The 20,543-nt window shown below is 51.7% G+C and overlaps 1 protein-coding gene and 1 long non-coding RNA gene across 8 annotated transcripts in view; both read right to left on the reverse strand.

The window, feature by feature from the left end:
- The window catches only part of BCOR (BCL6 corepressor), an 81,364-nt gene extending 69,350 nt beyond the window's left edge, over positions 1 to 12,014 (reverse strand). For 4 of the 7 annotated variants that reach the window (XM_088667813.1, XM_035114506.3, XM_035114508.3 and 1 more), the window contains exon 1: positions 9,682 to 10,191. The gene's annotated coding sequence lies outside the window, so the exon portion shown is untranslated. Of the gene's footprint in view, positions 1 to 8,860; positions 9,128 to 9,681; positions 10,345 to 11,995 lie in introns of those variants that run through there. The other 3 variants (XM_035114503.3, XM_035114498.3, XM_035114502.3) reach the window with 3 other exon arrangements.
- Positions 12,015 to 12,567: 553 nt separating this feature from the next.
- On the reverse strand, positions 12,568 to 15,411 carry LOC118084722 (uncharacterized). The gene is made up of 3 exons (XR_004692555.3): positions 15,189 to 15,411; positions 13,761 to 13,853; positions 12,568 to 12,784 (listed from the first exon to the last, which is right to left on the reverse strand). It is a non-coding gene; the product is annotated as an uncharacterized LOC118084722 (long non-coding RNA).
- Positions 15,412 to 20,543: the final 5,132 nt, after the last annotated feature.

The raw sequence follows: 20,543 nt of genomic DNA on the forward strand, positions 1-20,543 counted from the left end.
TCTCACTTTCTATAAATGTGGGTTTAATGTGGCTTAGATATCCCTGGTTGAATTTATGCAGGGAATTATTATAAGCTATCCTGTTTTTGTTTGTTTGTTTAATGCTTGGATAGTTTCAATCCATCCTGAATATTTACTCTGAAGAAAGCCCCAAGGATTTTAATGGAAACTACTTCTAAGGAAGTGTGCATAGGATGGCGGATATGACCTACTTCCAAGCAAGCAAGTTTGCGTCTCTAAGCCTGCACCCCCTCCTGCATTTAATAACACCACTGAAGTCTTCTGAAAAGCCTAAGCAAGATTGTCTTCATCTAAGCCTACAATTCACTTCCTTGATGGAAAGCACAACCTTGCAGTGCAAAAATAGCCAACATCCGCTTACTTCTCCCCCCCCCCCACCAAAACAAGCACAAAGTAAATATAGCCTGAACTCTACCAATTCACTTTCCTTCACTTTTCAAGAGGCTCCCATCCTGGCAGCCACAACTGCAATTTTGTTCAGATGTGGGAAACTGATTTTATTCCTGATTGCTAGAGCTGTATCCTTTGATAGAAACATTAAGTAGGCATGCTCTCCCTTCTTAAACAAACAAAAAGCAGCAGAGTATTCTGTTCCTGAAGTCTGACAAGTATCCCAGTTTGTGCATTTTTAGAAATATGATATTGCAGTCCTTTGCACACTTTCTCAAGGAGAAGGCTTTGAGCAAAGTGGGCCTAGCTTCTGAGGAAAACAGGATCTTTCCACGCTGCTGTAGCCCCCTTGACTGACTAATAGAAGAATGTTATTAAGTTAAACAACAACAGCACACAAATGAAGGCACTGAGGTTTACACCAGCCCTTCAGACTTGGATGGAAGCCCCAGTTATTTTACTGGGCCTTCCTTCCAACTAATTTGTTTATGATTTAGGTGTTAGAGGAGTGACCAGGCTTTTTGTTCTGATTTTAGTTATAGGTAGGTAGCCGTGTTGGTCTGGTGTTCTGATTTTGTCTCAATTTACGGTAGGCAGGCATTACGCTCAAGGATCCCGCCTAAAGCTAAAATTGCATATAGTCAAAACATATAGGGTGCAATGGTGGATGGGATTGCCAAAGTCTTTTCTTTCTTTCAGGACACAGGCACTCTTTCCACCCCCTTTTAATTCCCACCCACCCCACCCACCCCAAATTTTTTTGCTAATCTGGATGTGCACAAGTTAAATGTGCTTAAATTGCAAGGCAACTGTAGTGAGAAGCTAGTCCCATTGCCTTAATTAAAGCTTACTCCCAGGAAAATGTGCACGGGACTGTTGCCTTATACACTAAGTAAAGCAGGTCAAAGCCACAATCCTATCCCTACTTATTTGACTACACACACACCAATGAACAAGCTTGCTTAGGATCCAACTGCACAGAGAACATTTGCCAAGAGAAGGGCCCCAATATAAATGATCAACGCTGTTTCGTGGCTTTTTTTGCACGCGTGTTCCAGAGAGCGGCGGCAGGGCACTTTGGGAGGAAGTGGGGTGCCTCCCCTCCCCTCCCCTCCCCCGCCCGACTCTCCTGCTGCTACTAAATTAAGGCGATACAAAGTGCACGGAATGCTTTCCTCTAAGGAGATGAGCCGCAGAGCGGAACAGTCACCCACCCCCTTTCCTAACGCTTCGCTGACTACACTCAACTCTCCACACAGTCAGTTTCCAGGGAAGCGACTGCCGCCGGATTCTGTATTTTTCTCCTCTAATTGCCTTATGATCAAATTAAAACCTTGTCCTTGCCTTCTGGAAGACAAGACCCACTTGCGATCCAATATATTCTTTTTACTTAATAGCGTATGAGAGGACACTGCCGAAATTCCATCAAGGATCGGAACTCTTCTAAAGGACTCGCGCGGGTTTCCACGGTGGGATCGCTCAGGATTCCCACTCTCGCTCTCTGGAGCAGAGCCGAATAACGTTCAAAGCAACCAAAGCCACCTACCTCTTCCTCCAAGTTTCACAGTTCTAAAAATAGACGCCTAGCTAAGAACCCAGGAGTTTAGCAGGTCTTTTGCGTTTGTACCTAGACATTAAATTTAGTTTAATTTAGCTTCCGGTGTTTAATTTTAGCCAGTCTTCCCCTTCCCCACCCCCTTCTCTCCCTCTCATGCAAATCAATATGGCAATTACCATCTAAAAGCTTGCCCAGCCCCAGGTCAATGTAAATTGATCATTGTCCGCCTCCTACAAAATAACACCGGGAGCCTGTGGTGCATAATGAGATTATACTGGAAAGTGTCTTGCAGATCACGAAATTATATTTCATGCAGCCAAAGGATAGTCTTCCACGCGGGCTTCCTCCTACCTGCCCTCCTCACAGCACCGCAGCGGATGAAATGGGCCAGGTGTGTGTGCATAATTTAAATGCAAGCGGAAGGGCCAGGAAATGAGCTGCTGCCGCAGCTATCACCGCTTTTCTGCCCTGGCTTTCTAATCTTTGACAGGTAACCACGAGGCAAGAGCCGCTGCATAGGTTTCTCAGTGATGAGGAATTTTAGTTTTGCCGTGTGCGTTTTCAGGAAGCCTAAGCTGCAGAGTACTTTGGTTCCCTAGCAAATAAGGAAAACGAAGACGCTTCAAGAGGGCAAGCTAATTTTCTACGCGGTGTGGATGGGGGGATGCTGCTCGCTCCTTCGACTTGGTGGCCTCCTTGCTTTCTGCCTGAAAGTCAGCTCATCCATTAAGGAAGAGACACCGCGCACGCCAGAGGAGCCCTTGTGAAACATTCGTTAACTTTTGCCAGGAAAGCACGCCCTGGCTGCTTGCTTGTGATTCAGGGCCCGACAGTTGAACAGGGCCTAGGAAAAGGGAGGTCGCTTCAGTGTAATTCTCGTTTATCAGCCCGGCTTGGGGGAAAGGACACACAAGGATTAAACGCAGCCAGCGCTGCTCGCGGAAATAGGAACTCCCCCTGTCTGCAAACGAGGCCTCCGCTCCACGCTCGAGTCAGGGAGGGCTCTAGCGTTCTTCCTCCCTCCCACCCCACCTCCTTCGGATGTAGTACACACACACACGAGAACGACGTTAGTCTGGCTCTCTGGAAAGAATCTGCTTGATCTATTTAACTGGCTAGTGCAACATTGCGCGGAGAGGAAGGAAGAGGAGGAACATACGCACCCACCCACCGCCTCCCCACCTTCTCTCTCCCACCCTCGCTACCACTAGCATTTATTTTTAACAAGCAAGCCCAGCAGGCGAAAGCACCGGAGGCTGCGGTGCCGATCGTGTTGCATGGCTGTTTGTGAGGCCTCCCTGGAAATGGAGGGCTAAACGCGAGATGGTGCGTTGAGCCGCGACGCCTGGTATGTAAACCAAGCAAGCAAGCAGCCGCTGAACAGAAGCCGGGACAAGCCTGCTGTACAGGATGGATAGATAGATAGATAGATAGATAGATAGATAGATAGATAGATAGATAGATAGATAGATAGATAGATAGAGATAGAGGGGCTTCTAAAATGCTTCTATTCATTTCTACATTCAGTTAACACCTTCCAACCCACAGCAAAAGCCAGGCCATTAAAAAAAATATCACAGAGGGCTTATTTTAAGATGGGGGGGGGGTTGTCTCCAGCCTAGTCCCCAACTCAGCTATAACTAAATGCATTTGCCCCAGCTGGCTATTAAAGCCTTTACCAGAGACATAACTTCCCGTAGAGAGCTGGTGTTGTGTAGAAAGGAGTGTCAGTTTGGAAATCTTCTGCTCAAATCTCAGCTCACCTAGTAGGAACTCACTACTACACGTAGCATGCCTTAAAAGCACATATGAAGCACCCACCCCAAGTAACCTGGAAACTGTAGTTTACCCTCACAGCGCTACAATTCTCAGCAGTTTTAACAAACCACAGTTCCCAGGATTCTTGGAGGTGCGTGCCTTAAATGTTTGTTGTGTAGGCAGCCTAGGTGACCTTGGGCAAGCCAAACACAATACTACAGTACAGAGGTGTTATTAGGGAATACTGAGGGTGTGCTTGAAGCACTCCTGATGGTTTAAACTGGCTGCGCAGGTTGCCTCTGATAAAATGCACAGGGCACTTTAGGAACGAGGTCTTGCGATATAAGGTCTTTTGGGTTCCTCATCCTCCCTCCAAGGAGCGAATAGCTAAACTACTATGCTGATATCACCTTCTCCTCATCACACAGATAACTGTATAGAGAGGTGGAGAGTGCCCCGTCAAGACTAAACTGGAGAGATGAATTTTCCACGGGACACTCCAGCCGCTAAACCAAATGTGTTTCGAAACCGGGGGTCTTTTGACTGGCCACAACAGAAAACAGGCATTGACTGGCCTTGAAAAGGGGCCTTGCTCTCTTTTTTCCAGCAGTTAGGCAAGCCATCCAAAAAAATACGCCCTGCACCATAGTGTCTGTAGAGAGCTCCCTTTTCAACCCTCCTGTTTACAGAACGCTGTGGCGATTGCAACAGCGACTTTTAAATTAGAAGTGCAAACTGGCGGGATGAAGGTGGGGAGGAGAAGAGAGATGTGACGGGACTCACATGCCCCATGCCCTGAGCCCCTAAACACCTACAGTAAAGCCAGAGATTGCTCGCTGCTCCTTCAGTATTTCTGCAGCTGCTACAGTTATTTAGAGCCAAGGGCATGCTAAGCGCTGTGGAAAACACTGAAATAAAGGCGCGGGGGGGGGCGGGAAATCCCATTAGAGGGAAAAGGCTAGGCTGGGAAAGGGGGAGCGAGATGCTCCCAAAGCAAGTACTTTGAAGCAGCACCACGTTGGACTGCCCACAGCAGGTTAGCCCTTAGATCCTAAACAGAAGTGAGGAAGCCATCAGATTTCCAGGAGCGAAAACTTCCACAGGCACAACCCGAGGCCCTGAAATGGACGGGGCTTGCTTCCATCTACTATCTTTAGAATCCAGGCGCTAGCTGCTCCACCGTTTACGACTCCCTGGAAAGGCTTCCTCTGCCTGCGATCCAGGAGGCGCTTAAATTACGTCTGTGCAGCGAGACCCATTAACGTCGCAAAGGGAGCTTAACCGGCTTAAGCGCAAGGGTGTGGGAAATGCAGCCGCAGGGACTGAGGCTTGATTAGATGATCGGATTCTCACCCCTCCCCCCCACACCCGCTCCTTCCCATCCCTCGCTTGCTCGCTCTCCTAGGTGTATATATTTAGCTAGCAGACACCCAGAGGGGTTTAAAAAGACTCCGAGTTCCCTCCTCCCACAATCATGCAGCAAACACGTTCAAGAAGAACTGCTTGCAGGCAGCAGGGGAGCAACCGAGACTCTCATCTGCGTGGTTGATTACAGCCCTAAAACGGACGACGTGTAATTTCAGTTCTCGCTCCAGATCGTGGGCTTGATTTCCAGGGGCCCACTTATCCGAGGGAGGGAGGGAGGGAGCAAGCGAGAAGAGGGGAGGGGGGGGGAGAGATGCTGTAGGCTTTATTTGTCCTCGTCCCTATTAGCTATGCAGCCAATCTATCATTTCCGGCGGTGCTTCCATCTAATTACCGATGTATTTAGATGTGACGTGCAAAGAACTGTCGAGCTGCCTGCTTGGCTCTGCGCGGACTCCTCGTCGGGAAGCTTTCCAACGAGGGCTGGAGCGCTGCGAGCCAGGGCTCCAGACAAAGAGGGAAAGAACTGAGCCGCGTCGCGGGCAAATCCAACGTAGAGCAGGTTTCCTCCCGGGTGATAAAGGGCCAGCAAACCTCATTCGGGGGCCGCCGATGTCTGTGGGAAGGGCGGCGGCGGGGGGGTTCCGAAGGCAGGCGCGCTTATATTCCGCAGAGAAGGGTTTTGCTCTTCCCCTCCCACCCACCCGCCCTTCTCACAGAAGGGAGACCCCAAATAGAAGCGCGCACAGAGAGCCAGAGCCCCAGTTTGCACTCTGATTGCTTCTGCCAAGTCTGTGTCTCAAGGCAGCCGCAGGTAAGTTTTGCCCCGGCTCTCGCCGCTTATACAGTATATTGAGCAAACACAGGTGAGGCTCGCCAAGCCCCGTCGTATGGAACAAAGTCAGTCCCTATTGGGCACTCAAAAAAAACAAGCCACCCACACAACCCACTCCCCATTTTTAAGAAAGGGAAAGCTGGATTCTGCTCCTAAGGTTGTTCGCCTGGAGGTTTTTGGTCGGAGTGGCTCCGAATTCTCGGCTCTGGCTTTGTCCTTGTGAGCTATCTCTCCCTCCTCCCCCCCCCTCCCCAGAATGGAGAAGAGAGCGCTGAGTGGATCTCCTGCTCCAGCTCGACCCCCACCCCTTCTTCCTCCTCCTCCACCATGCCTGGCTCGCCTTGTGCTTCTCTGTGCTTGGCTGGCTCTGCCCCAACAGGACACGGGGTTAAGCGCGCTCAGCGGAGTTCCCAAACGAGGAAACTTCTGGGAACGGAAGAATCTGGCACTCGGCTAGAAAAGGAGGTTCCTGATGGTGGGAAACTGATCTTCACGGAGCATCGAGAGCAGCCCGAGGGATCGCGCCTCGGTCTCTCCCAACTTCCCCTCCCCTTAGAGACAGAAGCTCTCTGCAACTGCCAGCCTCAGCCCTTCACGCAGAAAAATCTACCTCTGTTTCTGACTCCTGAAGGGTTAACACACACACATCTACACGCACCGAATCTCGCGGTGACCTTTTCCTTTGCGACTCCCCCACTTTCCCTTTCAGGCTCCGGTTCTTCCACTCGCAGGGAGCTTGGACGGCTGTCTAGACCGATCTATCACAGGCGAGCGAAACAATACCGATGGGGGGGGAAGAGAGAGAGAGAGAGAGAGAGAGAGAGAGAGAGAGAGAGAGAGAGAGAGAGAGAGAGAGAGAGAGAAAAGCCGCCTTTCCTTTTCTCTCCTCCTCCTCCAGCACCGCACCTCACCTTCGAGATGAAAACGGGTAATAAAGAACCATCATCCGCAGTACCAACAGCTGGTGGGTATGCAGAGACCCCTGAAACAGCCCACCACCTCATAGCTGACAAACGGGTCTGTCCCTGTTTAGCGCACGCTAAATGCGCGCGGCACGTTTAGTGTCCCGCAGTTGCCCTGGGCGAAGGGCCTGGGCTCCCCTCGGAGAAAGTGTGGGGAAAGAGGGGGAGAGGCGAGATTCCAGGCCTTCCAGAGAGTGGAGAACTTAATTATTGCGTCGGAAGGGCTGGTTCCCAGATTCCGCTCTTTGCTTGTCCAAAAACTCCTTGACTCTATCTGACCCCAGCTCGAAAATGAAGCAGTTTCCGGCTTAGTAGACGGAAAGGCCGATTCTGCAAAGAGCTGGGAAATAGCTAATGGGATGTGCGACTCATTGATCCAGAGGATACTTCCTAATTAACTCCCAGTCACCAATTCAAAGATCTCTTCTACTGTGGCAAACCTTGCGGGATGGAGGGCGGGGAGGAAATTCCAAGTCCTGCTTTTTACGGTCCGCCGAAAAGCCATTAAGGTTGTCTTGTTCGGAAAAAAGACAAAACCCACCAGCTGCCACTTAAAACACCTACATAACATCCCCACAAGGCCGATAAAGAGGAAACAAACAAAAAGACAAAACCTTAACTGAATCCAGTCCTCCTGGCCTGCTTTACTCCAGAGAAGTCCTACTGTCCTCAATTAAGGGAGCACAAGGCAAGGGACGGGAGCTTGTATAACCACCAGGCCCTATCGCGAGGGCACCGCATCCCGCAGGCATGTCTGCCAGCGCCAACATTGCCTAGACGGAACTGTCTGTGTGTGTGTAAGAGAGAGCGAGCAAAGCTAGAAGCAGCCGCCTCCAGGAGCGGGACTCCCAAGATTAACAGCATGTAAATGTAGTTGGGGGTAGGGGAGTGGGAGCCGATCCACTTCGACAATGCTGAATGCAGACACCACCCCCACTCCCCGGGGACAACTTAGTTTGGCCTCGGGGCTCTGTCTCCAAGGTCCCAGGGCGATCTTGCAAGGGCGCTTCGCTTCACTCCGCTTACAATGCGGGAGGGGAGAAGTCTCGCTCTCCTTATCTCTGCTGGCAGATAGTCTTCGTGGGGCCCGTCTAAGGAGCCCTTTGGCCTAGGCCTCATGGAAAAGTTTACAAAAGCTTGACAGATCCAGCCCGCGCGACCAGAACGAGCGCAGACCGCCCTTTTGCCAAGGGAGGCGAACGCGAAGCTGCGGGGCTTCCACCGAGCAGATGGAGAGCAGAGGAGGGAGTTGCTCGGGAGAATTAAATACGGAAACAAGCTCCGAGGCGATTGCCATTAAAACACCAGAACGTATTTCCTTCGCAGCTTCTGATTCAAGGGGTTTTGGGGTTTTCCGATCTACGCTTCCCTCCACTCTCTCGCCTCCCCCCTTCCTTCCACCCACATACCTCGCTTTTCTGAATCTGAGACGCAGCCGGCGAGGCAGAAACGAAAGGCGAACGCTTCGCAAAGCGAGAGATCGCCCCCGGACTGGCTTCGCAACAAACAAGCTACGTGCCTCAGATGCCGAGCGCAAGCAACCCCGGAGTTGGCTAGGGTTTTCCAGCCAACAGCCTTCTTGCCTGTTCCTCCGCCATCCGCTCCTGGGAGGCAAGTTCTCAACCTCCCGGAGCCAGAAAGGAAAGGTACAAAGGACACCCGAAATTCCTAACGGCGGCGCTGGACCTCTTCCCACCCCCACCCCAGACTAGCAACACAAAGTCTTTGAACTGGAACCACCAGCTCTATAACATCGCCTCTCCGCCGCCCCCGGCCCCGAACCTTCCCGTTTATTCTACCTCCCCCCCCCCAACCCGCCCAACCGACTCCGACAGCCCCTCAAAAAAGTGGCCTCGAAAACAACAGGGAATAAAACCTCCCACAGCCTCCGCAGTCTCTTTCCAAGAGCGTTTAGAAAAGCAACAAATACGCCGCCGCACACACGCACCGAAAAAGAGAGCCTCTTTTTACCTCAATCACGTTGGCTGTCTCTTCCCGGTACTCATCTTTGAACTTCGCTGCCGGTGGGCCAAAAGGCGAGCCAAGCAGCTCTCCAAAAACGCTCCTTTCCCCTCCACCCACTCTCCCCTTTCCCCCTGGGAGCCCAGAAGTGGCGGCTGCCAGAGGTGGGGCTTTTATAAGCCCTTTCCAAATCCGAAAGATAAAAGAGGAGCGAGACGCCGGGAAGCCTCTTCTCTCTATCCCCCTCCGCCCGCCACCTCCTTCCTGCTGGAGCAGACAGAGCGCGACCGGCAGCTTCCCCTTTCCTCGTCGCTCGCTCGCTACCCCCACCCCCACCTCGCGCCTCTCTTCACAACCCTGCAAACTTCAACAAACCCGCGCAACACACCCGCCCCTCGGAGCACTCCCCCCACCCGACGCCTCCGCGTCCAGCCTCTCCCTGGGCAAGGCGCATTCAGGCGGTGACCGCTGTGCTCGCGAACATCTCCCTCGCCTCCACGCCGCCCTCCTCCTCCGAGCCCGGATCGTTTCAGGTTGAGAGACATTCTGGCAACGATCCCAACCGAGGAGAGGCAGGCTGGGACCAACGCGCGCTCTCTCTCTCCTACACACACACACACAGGCGCACCCCAGCCAGGTCTGGGGGCGGGGGGTGTTGAGGAAAAAGATCTCCTCGTCGAGGTCCCCCCTCCCCCCCACACGGGAGAAGTCTCCCAAGACTCAAGCGTACCGCATGCGATCGTCGCCCTTTTCGGTACTTGGCCGTCGCGGCGTTTCCGCAGAGAGAGAGAAAGAGACGAGTGAGAGAGTTCAAAGGGGAGAGCGCTGACCTTAGCCTCGGCTCCGGAGATGCCGCCGCGGAGTCGCTCCAGCGTCGCTTGTAGCGCGTCCTCTCCAAAGCGAGCCACTCTCAGTCTGGGTGGCCGAGAAAAGTTTCCCAACGTCCGAGCTCAAGGGGGGGGAAGACCCGGGCTGCCCCCACGTCGGACGATCCGGCCACCGGCGGATCTCGGCAGGGCAGGTGGGGCTGCACGGGTTGGATGGGGGGGGGAGCGAGACCTACGGTCACCCCGCTTGGTTTTCGCTTGGGCTCAGCACCCCGGCAGCAGCAGACTCCCTCCGGCTGCCCGACGGCTTGGCTCTGGCAGCGCCATGTTGCTGCTGTGGCTGCTCCGCGCTGGGCTCGACGGCTCCTGGCGACGGCGCCTACATGCTCTTTCTTCCCTGGCAAGAGCCCCGCGTCCTGGTGGCGGCGGCGGCGGCGTGTGCGTGTGTGTGGCTGGGCTGGCTCTGGGGATTTAATCCACCGGGAAAGCCGCTCTTCCTCACCTTGCCGCTGGGAGAGCAGGCTCCGTCTGCTGCACGCTGCCCCCCTTCGCCTCCTCCTCCACCACCGCCTCCTCCTTCCCTTCCCCGCCCTCTCCTCTTTCCCCTCCCCTCCCCCCGGCGGCCTCAGCACTCAGGGAGCCGCCGCCAGTAGAGGCAGCGGCGGCGGCAGCAACACAGCCACCTCCACTACGCTCTTCCAAGCAGCAGCGAGGCTTCTCTTTCCCCCGCGCTCTCCCGGAGCTGCCTCTTTTCTTCCCCTTTCCCCCTCTCTCCAAGGCTTTTCGCTTTCTCTTCTTAATTGATTCCCCCTCCACTCCGCGGCGTTTCCTGGCTGCTTCCCCCTCCCCTCTCTCTCCTCCTCGCTCTGCTTGCCTTGCCCTGCCCTGTCCTGCCTGAGGGCGCCCTGAGGAGACTCCGCTCTCCTTTTTGACCAGGCGAGGTGGAAAAAAAGGGGGGAAGTCTCTTCCCGCCCCCTCGCCAGACTCCCTGCTCGGCTCGGCTCGCTACCCAGAAGGCCAGTGGAGAGAGAGCCGCAATTACCATAAAGCTCGTCTCCCTCGGCTTCGCCAAGCTGTCAAAGCCCCGGCAGCAGCGGCAACGGCAGCAGCAGGCGCAGCCAGACCCCAGCCAGCCAGCCAGCCAGCCAGCCAGCCCGCCCGGCTTCCTCTCCTTTTTTCGCCCGCGGCAGAAAGCTTCGCTCTCCCCCTTCCGCGACCTCCCCGCCAAGCGGAGCGAGCGCGGGCTCTCCTCCACCTCAATATCTGTTTCCCCCCCGCTTCCCCCCCGCTTCTCGCAAGAGCACCTTCCCGCGTGTCGCGTGTGTGTTGTTCACGACCCCTTTTCCTCAGCCCTTTATTAAGAGTCTTTTCAAACAGGGGGTGAGAGAGAAGGAGAAGCCCTCCACCTCGTAAACGGCATCCTCATAACCTTGTATGAGGCGGAAGGATGACGGCGCTGCCTATTAATTCCCCCTCCCCTCACGCACCTAACTATATATATATATATATAGATATATATTTCCCTCAGGTGTGGGAAACCACGCTCTTCCTCCTTCCCCCCACGTTCATCTGCTTCTCTTTGCATTTCCCTGAGAACCCCCAATGGGCTGTTTCTTTGTTCCCCTCCCCCTCCCTCCCCTTCCCCCCACCCGCGCGCGTTCCATTGTCGCGCACAGCCTGCCCAAAGTGGAACGTCTTCATGTTCTCTCTCTCTCTCCCTCCCTCTCTCGTCTTATCTGGCCACCACTCTTCCCCCCGGGGGGGGGGAAATGCCTCCCCAGCCCTCGCTTTTCTTTCCTTTTTTAAGATAACTGTGTGGTGTCCCGCTTTCCTCCCAACCTGTATTTAAAGACTCCCTCCGAACGAGCAATTTCCCTTTATCTCTCCTTTCCAGAAGCACGCAAGCCACCGTTCCCCTCCAGTGTACCCTCTGCACCCACAGCTCTTCAACAGCCTTCATTTTACTACTAGTCGCTGATTTCATACTCCGACGTGGGGCTTTCTTTCTTGCCCCTTTGCCCTCGAGCCTTCCTGTTGTTTCTGGGTGAGGAGAACCATTCGGTTCTCAAGAAGCTACTTTCCAGAGTGCCCACAAAACCGATTCCCTCCCTTTGGTGTCTAAACAAGGTACCGCGTGGTTCCCACCTCTGAAACTCCCAAACACGTTTTATGTCACGGCGCGTGAATCGCTTGGGAAGGTGGGGCGAGAGGGGTTCCCCCCTCCTTCGCTGTAATTCTAGTACCGGCTGGAGATTTCTCTGCCGGCCTTTTGATCTCTCGCTCGCCGGGATGGTCGTTATCTTGCGTATCTACTTACTTTGGTAGCGCTGACTCGGCAGGTCAGCTAGTAAATGTCGGGTTCAGGACGCCCATCTTGACTGATCCTCGCTTGTTCGGTTCTCCCTCGCACAGCGCGTGATTCTTTATGGCTTTCCTAGCGATTGCTGGAATTAACAGCAAGGCGCCGGCTACAAGATTTAACCCTATAGACTTCGGGAAGTGGTGGTGGTGTGTGTTGGGGGTGCGCGCGCGCGCGCCCTCGCTCATTCAGGGACACTTCTTTAACCAGGATGGTGTGTACAGCATGAGGGGGGGGGCGTCACTGGCTCCCACTGCAGTCCTCCCTCTGCACGTTTACTTTGTAGTAAGCCTCACTGAACACAGTGGAACTTGCTTCTGAGGAAACGTGCCACAGGATTGCGCTATAGAGGTATCGGATCCCTACTCGCGAGAGCAGCAGCTTCCACTGGTAATCCGACAGGGCTGCAACCCTAAACATGCTTGTCAGGAAAGTTTGGGGTCCCGGATTTATCTGATTCGGATTAGACGTGTCTAGGTTTTCAGCTATAAGAGAAGGGCGTGGGGGGAGGGGAGCACAAACCAGCCGGCTGGAAATGAATGGAATTTTATTGTCACTGACTACAGAGGTGATTATACCAAGCCGTCGCTCTTAATTTTCGCTCCAGCGTCCTTAAAACACTCTTATGTTGCCTGCATAAGCTGTTTATATACCTAGGTAAGTATGCTAGGAGCTGCGACATCCCGAGCGATTAGCTATTTCAACGCCGACGAGCGCGCCAGCCTGTTCATCGCGACGTCCAGGAATCTGTGGGGAAGAAGGAAAAAATGTTTAAACCCGGTCCCTAGCAACATTTGCCTTGATTAAAAAAAGTTGCTTACTCAGTATGCTGTTTCCTTCTTTTATTATGCGAATTTCTTACGTTTTAATTGAAAGCAGGAGATTCTTAAAAGTAGAGCCTGCTAGAAGCATTTGGAAACCTAAACCCCAAGTTCTTATCTCATGAATAATCGCTTGATTGTTTTGATACCTATTTCTAGCCAGAAAGCTAATATTCTGTTGGATTTTATTTTTAGCTTGCATCTATACAAGAGAGAGAAAAACCCGAGGGAGGGGTGGAAAGCCTCCTCTTCGCTTTCAAAGCAGAAGTGAAAGATATCTACCGTTTGTAACTCGAAACGCTGGGCACACAAGCTTTTCAGCTTCTTAAAACCAGCTGATAGAAATGGCAAAAAGGCATCGCTTTCCCAAGCTGGAGGGTAAATACTCTTAAGGGGGAGGGGAGAGTAAAGAAACAAGTTGCCAATGAAGTGTGTGCATTTCAAATGCGTCGGGAACGTTTTCCTCCAAAGGTGCCTGGAAGTGGAGTTTAAAATCCGATATGGAGGGGGGGTTGCATATTGTTCCCAGTTTATGAGCTTTGCATCTGAAAACCATCCTACACGTTTTTTCAATCTCCGGCAACGAGTGCAAGGACACCTGGCCCATTACATAGTAAAGCTATTTTTTATAAAGACGTTTTAGGGCTAGACATTAAAAGTTATTAGACTGAGCACACGTGAGGTACAGACATGCAGCTGAATGGCGGTGGGAGTGGAAGGCCTCTGTTAGATACATATGCATTTCCCCGTATCCAGGAATAAAAAAGGGAAAACTGGGAGAAGGAAGTCCTTGTCGAAATGTCCTGCTTTTACTTTCACTTCTTCTTCTGGACAAGCAATTGTAGAGATGCTTGCTTGCAAAGTGGGTTGATTCTGTATTTAAAACTGTTTTAAAATCATACCCGTTTAATTTTCTGAGGAACCTTTTAATATGGTCGTGCGGCGGCTGTAGCCCAAAAAACCCATCCTGAGTCTCTTGGTGTGTATGGTCGAGCCTTCAGAAAAAGAAAGGACAAATTCTTTATAAATAAATTAAAAAATACAATGGAAATACTGAACTTGCCTGCCGAGCAACACAACTGAGTCGAAGTCCTCGGATTGTAAGACTGGTTCAATTAACGCCATTGTTTAACCAGTTTATGATGGACCAAGCAGCCTAGACGTTCCGCGTCTAAAGGACCCGGAACATTTGCTCGCGCAGGGTCTTTCCAAGCAAGTTCTTAGCGATCACACGGTTTGTTTTTGTTTTCACATTTTATTTTACGCTCCTTGAGTGCCTGTCTTCCCCACCCCCACCCGGTGAGGATTCCCAGAGGTTGCAAACCCAACGTATCCCGAGTTCCCCAGGCATTGTGTGTGTGTGAGGGGGGGGCTCGTCTCGGTCGCTAAGTCTACCCCCTGCCCCGCGTTCACTCCGCCTGTGTTTTGCTAAGCAGAATCGCCGAGGGAGCCTTCGCCGAAGGAACTGAGGCCGCAAATCGCCAGGCCTCTTTCCCTCTCTCGCCTCCTCGGGGAGCTGACCCGCAGGTCAGGCCGTTGTGCGTTGCGCTGGAGTGGGGGGAAAGAGGAGCATTTGAGAGCTAGCGGAACCAGCGAGCCGCAGACCCTGGCGCTCCTCGAGACCGTGTGGTATCGAAAGCATCGGAGAAGGAAATCCACGCCAAAAAAAACCCAGCCGCTGCGGGCAAGCCGAGCGTTTAAAGAGCTCCTGAAGGCAGCGCTGCTGTGGAGGACGGGCCAGAAGCGCCTCTCTGCGGAGCTGGGAGGCGAGAGGAACCGCGTAGCTCTTGCTGTTTGGCACGACAATGGATTCACACAGCACCGGCCCTTATTTTCTGAACTCCACGTGGCTCCCCGCTGGCCCCTTTTCCATGCAGCGCTGCTTCCCGAAGCAGCAGGCCGGTCTCTTGGCGAGGCACGTAATCAATCACCGGAGCCGCGCCGCGCTGGAGGCCCCGGGCCTGATCAACCTCGGCCCGTGACTCAGTCCCTTTCTCCTTCCTAAGGGTGTCGCCAGGATTAAATTCATTAGCGGTCTGCTCGGCTACGGCGGCGCAGAGCGCCGAGGAAAAAGCCTATAAATAACCCGGCGCTCTCCCGAGCTCTGAATGGCCCTGCTTGAGTGTGCGTTAAATCAAGCCGTTGCCGCCGCTTCCTGGGAGCCTGCTTTAATGGGAGTGTAGAAATCTGAATAACAAAACAAGGCCACCTTGGCTTGGCCTTAGACAGAGGCTCTGACCACTCTTGCACGCCTGATTTCACCATCAGGAATACAAAAGACATTGAAATTAAGATTTTTTTCCCCTCCCCCCCTTAAAACACACACACACCTGGCGCGGCAGCAGAGGGGGGCCGGGGCTGGAAGTCGGTGCTGTTTTTCTGGGCCAATGGGTGGCGGAGCAATGAGTGGCTTTCTGCTGGCCCCAAAGTGATCGAAATGTGTGCTCGCAGGCGAAAAACCTCTCCGGCTGCCGCCGCCAAGTTTCTAACAGGGATTGTGTTCCGTCCTGGAAAGTCACACACTTGGGCTGCAATCCTAAACAAACGGACTGGGGAGCAAGTTCCACTGAAATCAATGGGGCTTACTTCTGCGTAAACATAAGTAGGCGTGGGGGAACGACCGACGACCATGTTTTCAACTCTCAGCGGTTGCAGTTCGAGAGGAAACGTCGGCCAGCGTTGGCCCTGGCGCACACAGAGCGCCGGTGCGCGCTCGGCAGACAGGAAAGAACATGTTTCAGATTTTGTGAGGCATGTGACACAGATGCAGCGCACCGGCAACTGAGAGAGAAGCCACAAGGCCTCGACTTCTAACCCTGAAACGTTAAAAAAAGAAGCAGCTAGGAAAGGCAGACGAGTCACAGATAAAGTTCTGCCTCCTCTAGCTTAGTATACATTTAAAACACACTCAACCCTAAAAGTATACGTATACAATTGCCAGTATTCTTTTTATTCTTCTTCTTTTATGAGGCCTAAAAAAGAGCCAGCTCCGTTCATTCAAGTTAACGTCTTCTCTCTGGTTCAGCACCGCAACCAGATAGACTCTGCTGGAGCGAACCAAGGCTCCAACCTTGGATAGCTGAAGAACAACTGTTGTTCCACCTAAGCCAGCGCTACGGGTCTGTTGTTTGCTTTTTGCTCTTGTGGTGGACGGACCCTGTTCCGCAGGTTGTTGTGAGGCTGTCCCACAATCCACTCTTGCTTCCTAGGGAGAAAGCAGCCATTCTGTCTGCAGGAGACAGAAGCAACCTCATAATGGGTGAAGGTGTCAATGAACAAAGGGTTCCGGAGTGTGTGGGAGGGGAGTATTCCTGTTTCACCTACATTTCCCAAGCTCCCCCAGGCCTACTTCTCACAAACAGCAGATTGTGTCGCTGGCAATCATTTGTCTTGATTTCAGACAGAACCTGAGGGCTCGTTTGATGGAATGCTTCGAGACACCGTCACCCTGCTAAAAAAACAAAACAAAAAACCCACCGATTTCTATACCATGTATTTAAAGTACATAGCTTCCCCCACATAGTCTTTGGAACTGTAGTTTACCCCGACAGACTGCAGTTTCCAGGAATCTCTGTGGAGAACCGTGCACTTTAAATGTGCTTTAAATGTACCGTATTGTGTATAGCAGGCACCCCCAAACTTCGGCCCTCCAGATGTTTTGGCCTACAACTCCCATGATCCCTAGCTAACAGAACCAGTGGTCAGGGATGATGGGAATTGTAGTCCAAAACATCTGGAGGGCCGAAGTTTGGGGGTGCCTGGTGTAGAGCCGCTGCAGGGTAGCACGTTAAGGAGAAGGCTACACAGAACCGCTCTCCCTGACATCTGGTTGCGCTGTATCGGATTGCTTTTTATTTCCAAAGGGAGGGCATTCAGTCAAGCTGGGTACCAGACCTGCAGTGCTTAGTGGGGCAATTCAGGTGTCGGTTTAGCACCTCGTCTGCCATTTGTAAGAAATTGACTTAAAGCATATTAACAATTGGGTATTTTTGTTGTTGAAATCGGAATATAGGGGTTTCTGCGGACATGGCCATAAACCTGCATTGGGAACAGTGGAGTGAAACAGCCCCATTAGCCCTATTGGAGACAGAAATTGGTCGTTCCAGGAACCCAAAGCAAGGGAGAGAGAGTCATTTCCAAACAGCTCATCCTCATCCTTCGCTCCAATAAGGTGGCTCTCCCACAAAGATGCAGTATCGGATGCTTCGATGCATATATTTTATTGAAAGAGCAGAGCCTTTCAACTACACGGGATTTTTCTTCGGGCAGATCTACCCGAGGAAGATTTCCTTGCATTGCAGAAACTGGTTCTCCGCCTCAGGCAATGCAACCCATCCTGCCTGGTGTGCCAGAAGAACTATCGGGGATCTTACGGTAGGTTAGATCTCTTGAGGCAGCGACACAGGAACCACTGTTAACTGGGAAGGCTTAGATGGCCTTCCTGTAGGAAGGAGGTTCAATTTAACCCCGCTTTTGAAACACCAACAGCAGCAGCAGCAGCACCATCATAACAACAGCAGCACACCGTTGATTGAGGGCTGAACGGCAGCCACTTGTGGCTGTTTACTACCTCGGCCATTTTGATTGTCTTGCATGCTGGGGCTGGAAATCCTGGGAGTGTTTCCAAGGGGACTCGCCAAGAGCAGCTCTTCCCAGCAGAGCGCACACCTCGGCCTCCGCCTGCCTGTCACTTCTGGGGTGCAGCCGGGAAAGGGAAGGCAGTGACATGCCTCGCAGGGCGGCTTGGAAGGGGGGCAAGTGTAGGACAATCCTCGCGCTGCTCTGACAGCCAATCACGGTACGCTGGTGACAGTCTGTGAAAGGGCTACTGTCTTCAACCATGTCCAGTTCTCCTCGCAGTCAGATGCAGCTGCGACGCAGGGCCCTGCTGTGCCGTGGGGTGGGGTGGAGGAGGCGGAGAAGATAAACAAGGAGAGCGCAAAAGGATCACCACCTCCTCACACTTCTCGACCTTTGCCTCTCAGCAAAAGGCTCAGTTCCTGCAGAAACAAACAACGAAAACATCTCCCCACCCCCCTTAAAACAAAAGCAAGAGACCAAGATGCCGAACAGCAAGGATGGCTGATCTGTGCCCTCCAGCTATCACTGGACTTCTCCAGTCCCAACCAGCACAGCCGATGGTCAGGGATGATGGGAGCTGTAGCCCAAAACACAGGTCCCACAATCACCACTGTCAATGTGAGAACAGGACTAGATTGTCACAATGTGAGAATAGTTGACTAGATTAGCTTTCCTTGGGTTCATAAGTATTAAGAAGTCCTGTTAAGCTGGATGGGTCTTGCTCTCAGGGAAGTGTGTATCACAGGACTGAGGAACCTCTTCTTCCATATGTTGTTGGACTACAGCTTCCATCCTCCCTGACCACTGGCCATGCTGGCTAGGGTTGATGGGAGTTGGGAGTGTCACTACCGGTAGATCTGGAGGATGGGAAGTTCTTCAGCCCTAATGAGTAGGATTGCAGCCTTTATCTCCACATCAAGTAACCTCTGACTCACAATGTCTAGCTGAAATCACTTTCGGCTTCCCCTCCAGCATAGACTGCAGAACCATCCTAACAGTCATTACTTGGAAGCAACGCCTACTCAGATCAGCCCAATCAATTCTGTGCATGTTGATTTGGAAAATAAGCCCTGGGGAGTTCCATGAGATTTACATCTCAGTCTGTAGAGCAGAAGACTCTTAATCTCAGGGTCATGGGTTCAAGCTCCATGTTGGGCAAAAGATTACTGCATTGCAGGGGTTGGACTAGATGAGTCTGTGGTCCCTTCCAACTATGATTCTATGCATATCTCTCAATTTGTGCACAATTTTATTTCCAGATGTGCAAGCCAGCCCATGATCCATTAGCTTTGTTTGTTTGTTTGTTCAATTTTCACAATGCTTCCAACTTCAACATGATTACTTTCTGAATGCCTTATTGTGTGAACTTTATGAAGTGGGGCTATGGAAAGTATAGGAAATTTATTTGAATCACAGGGCAGCACATATTTAGTATCTGAACCTTCACTGACATGTGAGGGATCTCAAGGAAGGTCAGAGCATTTGCCAGCACAATGGACAGGATTCATTTTGAGCCAGTGATCACTTTTACCCTGCTCTCAATGTCTGCTACATCCCTTATGGGGTAACCCTGAACTTGTGCCAAGTGTATTTTTGGCATTATCCAAGAGTGACTGTAGTTAGCACTACTTTAAGCACAGGCTGGAGTACAAACACCTTCAATCATAAATATCCTTAGAAATTGGGAAGAGGCACTAATATAGGAACTACGGCCAAACTCATAAATGTGCATCTGAAGAAGTGTGCATGCACACGAAAGCTCATACCAAAATAAAAACTTAGTTGGTCTTTAAGGTGCTACTGAAGGAATTTTTTTATTTCATAAATGTGCAGTTGGCTGGGGGGGGTGGGGAGTGGAGAGTGGAGAGAGAGAGTCTTTGCCCCCTCAGGACTAGAGCCTAGTTCTCACTGTGATGGTAAAATGTCTTTCTGGGCTGTGCCATTTCACTCTGGAAAATACAAAATGCTCCGCCATGGAAGCATATTCTGTGCCCCTAGAAAACTAGCACGCTAGGTAGAAATATAGGCTAGAATCCTTCTCTATGGCATGCTAGTCTTCTGGGTGCAGGATTTGTGTGCATGCGTGTGTGTTTTGTGAAGGAGCATTCGACCACCATCTGCAGTCTGAGGTGACACAGCCAGGCACAGGTTTATCACCTCACTGTGAAAATTAGGCCTGGAAACCAGCCATCATGATCTCTCTACCAAATTGCATTCTCAACTCCCAGGAAAGGGAAATGCTGTTAGTTTCCAGAGAGGGTTTCTTTCCGCAGACACTGGCTTTTGTTTTAATTATTGGATGCAGGCGATGAATCATTCTCTGCCACCTTCTGCTTGAAAAGGAGGGGAGGAGGAAGCCATTGCTTTTCCTGGGCTGCCCTTGTGTGCAGCTGGTTCACTGGAGCCACCATGGTGGTTGTATCTGGGCTGCGGCGGTGGCAGCAAGCAGCAGCCGCAGCAGCAAGCAGGCCGGAACACGAGAGAGAGAGAGAGAGAGAGAGAGAGAGAGAGAGAGAGAGAGAGAGAGAGAGAGAGAGAAGCGCTGAACAGTCCTTGTGGCCAAGCTAGATTTTCTGTTCAGGCTGAGGAGCTCACAGCAACAGCAAATTTTCTGGCCTGCCTGAGCACGAAGGAAATGACAATGCGGATTGTTAGAGCTGGGCCAGAGAAATTGTGTGAAGTGGATAACGCCTTCATTTCTTTCTTTCTTTTTTAAAAAAAAGTGTTTTAAATAGTATGCTAGTTAAAATAAAACCACTGATTATTTTGAAGACTTCTAACAAAGACACTTCCTGGCTTCTTTGTGTGTGTTTTTATGTTAGCGAAACAACAACACCAGTGTAAGAGCTTATTAGCAAAATGTCATTGGGAACTTTCGAATGTAAGGAATGTGTCATGTGTGAATGCCATTATTTCTAGATACAAAACATGGGCATTCTTTTTAGAACCTTACAGGTCTAAGGATGCAGACAAAACAGTTTAGGTCAGGCATCTCCAAACTCCGGCCCTCCAGATGTTTTGGACTACAATTCCCATCTTCCCCGACCACTGGTCCTGTTAGCTAGGGATCATGGGAGTTGTAGGCCAAACATCTGGAGGGCCAC

Source organism: Zootoca vivipara, chromosome 4 (assembly GCF_965207765.1).
Source record: "Zootoca vivipara chromosome 4, rZooViv2.hap1.1, whole genome shotgun sequence".
Classification (NCBI taxonomy): Eukaryota; Metazoa; Chordata; class Lepidosauria; order Squamata; family Lacertidae; genus Zootoca; species Zootoca vivipara.